General features: G+C 42.1%; 1 protein-coding gene across 3 annotated transcripts in view; it reads left to right on the top strand.

The window, feature by feature from the left end:
• The first annotated feature begins 215 nt into the window (after positions 1–215).
• Positions 216–6,350, top strand: part of LOC106094612 (TSC22 domain family protein 1) — a 65,104-nt gene continuing 58,969 nt past the window's right edge. For all 3 annotated transcript variants that reach the window (XM_059361093.1, XM_059361092.1, XM_059361091.1), the window contains exon 1: positions 216–280. The gene's annotated coding sequence lies outside the window, so the exon portion shown is untranslated. The remainder of the gene's footprint in view (positions 281–6,350) is intronic.

The raw sequence follows: 6,350 nt of genomic DNA, 5'->3' as shown, positions 1-6,350 counted from the left end.
TTATTTTTTCCTTATGTTAACCGTTTACCGTTATTTTACCGTTATAAAATGTTATTAGCTCTCTCCCACATTTCTCTCTTTCAGCATTGTGGTGTTTGTGTTTTTTTGCTCTTGTATAACAGTTAATGACAAAAGCCTGTTGCTTATGAAAAAGGATGCAGGATGCTGAGTGTGTGCCTGTATCTGGCGTATACAGGCCACATAAAAACCAGATACGCGTTTTAGCTCTTGGTGTACGGACAAGTTAAATGAACGAACGCTCGCAGTGAAATCAAATTGTGTAAGGCAACATTTTGTTGATGTTTTTTTTTTTTTTGATTTTTTGTACAAAGTGGCTTCCTATGGTTCACTTTAAATGAACTTATCATACGTCCGTCTATTCGTCTGCCTATCTATCTGTCTGTCTGTCTACTGGCATGTCTACTACTTATCATCCAGATGGAACGTGTGCGTTAATGTTGTTTTCTAGTGTGTTGCTGTGTGGCCAAATAAATTGTCTCCGACAAAAAGCAGACATCATTTAAGAATAACAAAAAAATCAACAAAAAAAAACGAAAGTAACAGTAAATGTATCTGTAAATTACTTTATCGTGATGCTTAAACGACTAACATGACATACACTTAGCTAGAAAATAAAGTAAAATCCTTAATATACCATCATTAAAAGTGGTATACCAACAAATATATGAGTGTGTCTGATTTAGGTGTACAAGGATGTGAGTTCCCAAGTGTATGTGTGCGTGTGTGTGTGTAGTTGTTTGCGAGCATATACCCAAATATGCAGAAAAATGCTCAGGAAATATTTTTGTAAATAAAATAAAACCTCCATTCCATTGATATAACCATACCAATCATCCTTTCCACAGCCCACCCTGTAAACAAACCACAGTTTGTTCATTTGCCTCCCACCTACAACAAACAAGTAAAAGTGACATCCAGTGTCGTGCAACGAAGTGTATGTATGGCTTTAGAAGAGTGTATCACAAACGCAGTTTAAATTGAAATTTACAATTCAAAGAGCTTAATTGAACAGACAAAATAAAAGGTCCTTAGTACAATAGAAGAGCCAGCATCATACTCTCATGCGAAGTTTCATCTTCTTAAAGTCTGGCAACAAGTTCAACGAAAAAATTATCATTCCGACAAAAATTTTAAAGTAAGATCTGCCATAAAAATTGAAATGTATTTTGTTTTTGGTATAAAACTCTGTTGAACATAGGTTCAAACCCCGTATAAAGTTCACATAAACGATTCATGAAGGTTTTTGGATTTCTATACTATTTATGATTCACGAGATATGATTCCAATTATTCGATGCAATCCAATAATTGAATTAAGCAATTACTTAAAATACACCACTACAGGATGCTATGTATCGCAAAGTGATTTAAATGAAAGCAAAGTTGCAAATGTATGTATCATTTGAATGTCGATTCGATTATTCATATTTAATGAAGGTGAGTTCGGTAAGAACGTTTCAAATTTCATCAAAATCGGATGAAAAATTCTCCTTTTATGGGCTCAATACTCTATTTCGGGAGTTCGATCTATATGGCAGCTATATCCAAATATGTTCCGATCTGGATGATATTCAACAACAAGGTTAAGAGGGGTACCGGGTACTCGCTGTGCCAAATTTCTTAAAAATCGGATGAAAAATGCTCGCTTTATGGGCCCAATACTCTATTTCGAGAGATCGGTCTATATGGTAGCTATATCCAAATATGGTCCGATCTGGATGATAATCAACAACAAGGTTAAGAGGGGTACCGGGTACTCGCTGTGCCAAATTTCATCAAAATCGGTTGAAAAATGCTCGTTTTATGGGCTCAATACTCTATTTATAGAGATCGGTCTATATGGCAGCTATATCCAAATATGGTCCGATCTGGACGATATTCAACACAAAGGTAAGAGGGGTACCGGGTACTCGCTGTGCCAAATTTCATCAACATCGGATGAAAAATGCTCCTTTTATGGGCTCAATACTCTATTTCGAGAGATCGGTCTATATGGCAGCTATATCCAAATATGGTCCGATCTGGATGATAATTAACAACAAGGTTAAGGGGGGTACCGGGTACTCGCTGTGCCAAATTTCATCAAAATCGGTTAAAAAATGCTCGCTTTATGGGCCCAATACTCTATTTCGAGAGATCGGTCTATATGGTAGCTATATCCAAATATGGTCCGATCTGGATGATAATCAACAACAAGGTTAAAAGGGGTACCGGGTACTCGCTGTGCCAAATTTATTAAAAATCGAATGAAACATGCTCGTTTTATGGGCTCAATACTCTATTTCTAGAGATCGGTCTATATGGCAGCTATATCCAAATATGGTCCGATCTGGATGATAATTAACAACAAGGTTAAGAGGGGTACCGGGTACTCGCTGTGCCAAATTTCATCAACATCGGATGAAAAATGCTCATTTTATGGGCTCAATACTCTATTTCTAGAGATCGGTCTATATGGCAGCTATATCCAAATATGGTCCGATCTGGATGATAATCAACAACAAGGTTAAGAGGGGTACCGGGTACTCGCTGTGCCAAATTTCATCGAAATAGGATGAAAAATTCCCCTCTTTATAGGCTCATTACACAATATCGGGAGATCGGTGTATATGACAGCTATATCCAAATATGGTCCTATCTGTACCACATTTGACTGGTATAGGAAGGGGTCTACCAGAACACACTGCGCCAAATTTCATCGAAATCGGGAAATAAATGGATCTTTTATGGCCAATTCAATACCCTATATCGGGAGATCGGGTGATCGGCCTATAGGGCAGCTATATCCAACTATAGTCCGATCTGAACCGTACTTCGCAGAAATGAATAGGGGTCTACCAGAGCTCACTGTGCCAATATTCATCGAAATTGGATGAAAAATTACCAATATATTGCCTCAAGACTTTAAGTCTGGAGATCAGTGTATATTACCTTACCTACTTTAATAGGCTATGACAGAATATTTGTTCCACTAGCCGAACGTAGAATAGCGTTCCAAGCGCCTCAATCTTCTGCGCTCATTCTAAAATATCTGACACCAAGTTTCGGGGTGTCTCCCACCAATTAAACTTTCCATGGGGCTTTTGGTCTTCCCGGTTTGCGTGTACCACCGTGTTTGCCTTCTTTGCTGGAGCTTCTTCATCCATTCTGATAACATGACCTAGCCAACGCAGCCGTTGTCGTCATACAGCTCATACAGCTCGTGGTTCATATGTCGCCTATATTCTCCATTAACGCAAACTGGCCCATATATTTTACGAAGAATCTCTCTCTCAAACACAAGCACTGCCTCATCTGCTGTCACAAGTACCCATGCTTCAGAACCACATAACAACACGGGTAGTATCAGTGTCTTGGATAGTGTAATCTTCATCTGTCTAGAGGTGGCCTTGTTTCTAAACTGCTTTCTTTCTTATTCTGTCATAGCCAGACTCTTAAAGTTGTGGTTCCCAAAACTCTCCATTTTCTTTATCTGCTCGGTTGTGCAAGGCTTTTTTGGGAGATAAAACCATCCATTTCGTCTTATCTCCATTTACTGCCAGAGCCATATTCACAGACTCTCTTTCAATTCTTTCAAAGGCAGCAGTTAGTACTTCAGGTGACCGACCTATGATATCGATGGCGTCGGCATAGGCGAGTAGCCTATGCTCACTTGGGATTAGTGTGCCGTATCTATTCACATCTGCATCTTGTATAATCTTCTCCAGCAGGTTATTAAAAAGATCACACGATAGGCTGTCTCCTTGTCCTAGTTTGGTATTAAATGGTCGGAGAGCAAGTGTCATCCTGCAGAGTCTTGTTAACTGTTCAGGGATACCAAACTTAGACATGGCTTGAAATACCTTTGAACGTAAAGGAGTATCGAAGGCGGCTTAGTAGTCAACAAAGAGATGGTAGGTGTTGATTTGTCCTTCTCGGGTCTTCTCCAGGATTTGGCGCATTGTGAATATCAGGTCTAGAGAGGATTTACCAGGTCTAAAGCCGCATTGATAGAGCCCAAGTGTCTCATTGACTTTTGGTTTTAATCCTTCACACAGTACGCTCGAGAGTATCTTGTATGCGATGGGGAGGAGACTGATTCCTCTGTAGTTCGCACATTCCGTCTTGTCTCCTTTCTTGTGTACGGGACATAGTATGCTGAGGTTCCAATCACCGGGAATGCGTTCTTCTAGCCTGATTGCGCAGACAACCTAATGCATACACCTTTTCAGCGTGCGACTCCGGTCTTAAATAGTTCAGCGGGTAACCCGTCGGCTCCTGCTGCCTTGTTGTTCTTAAGTCGGGTCACTGCTAATTGGACCGCATTCTAACTAGGAGGTAAACATTCTATACCATCATCAGGGATTGGTTCTGTGGTATCCTTTTCGCCGCCAACGTCGTACACTAGCAGTTGGGTAAAATGCTCTATCCTCAGCATGTTATCTGTGTCAGTTACCAGATTTTCTTCTTTGTCTCTGCAGGAGGATGTGCCTGCACCAAAGCCATCGGTTTGATGTTTAATTCTTTAATAGAATTTCCCAACTTCATTCTGACTGCTGTACATCTCCATTTGCTCACACTCACGTCTTTCCATTTTCTTTTTCTTTCTGCGGAAAAAATTTTTCTCCTTTCTACTTTTCTCCCGATACCTCTCCTTCACCTGGCGCGTTGCTACTGATTGCAGGGTTGCTCTATATGCCGCATTCTTGTCTTCAGTAGCATCTCGACACTCTTGGTCGTACTATGGGTTTCTTGGAGGAGGCTTCCGGTACCCAAGTACGGATTTCGCGGCATTTTCCATGGGGTGGGCAATAGTTTGTCACTGCGCCATTATATCATCGGAACTAGAAGTACTTTCATCAAGCAGTTGGGTGAGTCGAGTGGAATATGCCGCTGCCATCTGTTGTGTTTGCAGCTTTTCAATGTCCAGCTTCCGTGCAGTGTTAGATCGTACTTTCCTCGCCATGTTCAAACGGGTGCGAACCTCTGCTGCAAGAAGGTAATAATCCGAATCTATATTCGCTCCAGGATGCCACCGTAGCGCAGAGGTTAGCATGTCCGCCTATGACGCCGAACGCCTGGGTTCGAATCCTGGCGAGACCATCAGAAAGAAATTTTCAGCGGTGGTTTTTCCCTCCTAATGCTGGCAACATTTGTGAGGTACTATGCCATGTAAAACTTCTCTCCAAAGAGGTGTCGCACTGCGGTGTTGCACTGAGCTTAAATTTGAATCGGACTGCACTCATTGATATGTGAGAAGTTTGCCCCTGTTCCTTAGTGGAATGTTCATGGGCAAAATTTGCATTTGCATATTCGCTCCACGGATCGATCGTACATCTAATACGATGGATGAATGCCTTCCATTTATCACAACGCCATCAATTTGGTTCCTCGTGTTTTGATCGGCTGACAGCCATATTTTTATGTTGAAATCTGGTGCTACTAACTACCATGCTTTTTGCCGCCGCGAAATCCATCAGCCTCAACCCATTACTGGACGTTATCTCGTCGAGGCTAAACTTTCCGACTGTTGGACCCAAAATGTCTTCCTTCCTTATCTTCGCATTAAAATTTTCCAGAACGATTTACATATCATGGATGGCCGCTGTCCCATGTCTGTCTCTCTCTCTCTAGGCGCTCGTAGAAAATATCCTTGGTCTGCTCGTCTTTGTCTTCCGTCAGGGCATGGACACAAATAAAGCTGATATAGAAGAATTTGGCTTTTATGCGGATTGTGAATAGCCTCTCCGACTAACCACAAATCCACAGCAAAATTCATGACTCGTGTTATGGCAGCTATAGTAAAGTTCGTCACCGTTTGGTGTTGTAGTGACGCCACTCCCAGTCCATCGCACTTCCTGTAACGCGGTAAAATCTGCCTGCAATCTTCTCTATAAAGAGTGCGGACATTTCAAGTGCAGATCCGCAAATCATGACCCTTTCATCGTTTGCATGGGTCGTCAACGTTGGGAAGTTCGTAATATCTGCCTTGTGCTTCTTTAATACATCCGCCAGCGCGTATACTGCACCTTCTCTTTAGAGAGTCCGGACATTCTCGGTGCAGATCCGCAAATCATGGTCCTTTTTCGTCTGCGTGGGTCGTCAACTTTGGGGGGTCCGTTTTTACTATTCCTTTGTTTCTCATAGTAGTTCTCAAAGTTTTCCGGGGGCGGGTTACTGGCCCAGCGCGTCAACCGCATGGGTTTCGTGGGATTGCACATGTATCCCTCGTTGTGGCGAGCCGCTTGCTTCAAGATCCGACGCTCGCCTCCAGCCGCCCCTAACCTGGGAACAGACGCTGATGTTGGCCATTGGTTATTTGAAGGCGCCAATAACTCGCCTTGTCATCTC

Source organism: Stomoxys calcitrans, chromosome 1 (assembly GCF_963082655.1).
Source record: "Stomoxys calcitrans chromosome 1, idStoCalc2.1, whole genome shotgun sequence".
NCBI lineage: Eukaryota > Metazoa > Arthropoda > Insecta > Diptera > Muscidae > Stomoxys > Stomoxys calcitrans.
Note: the sequence above shows the minus strand (reverse complement) of the source record. Positions and strands in the feature narration are given on the sequence as shown.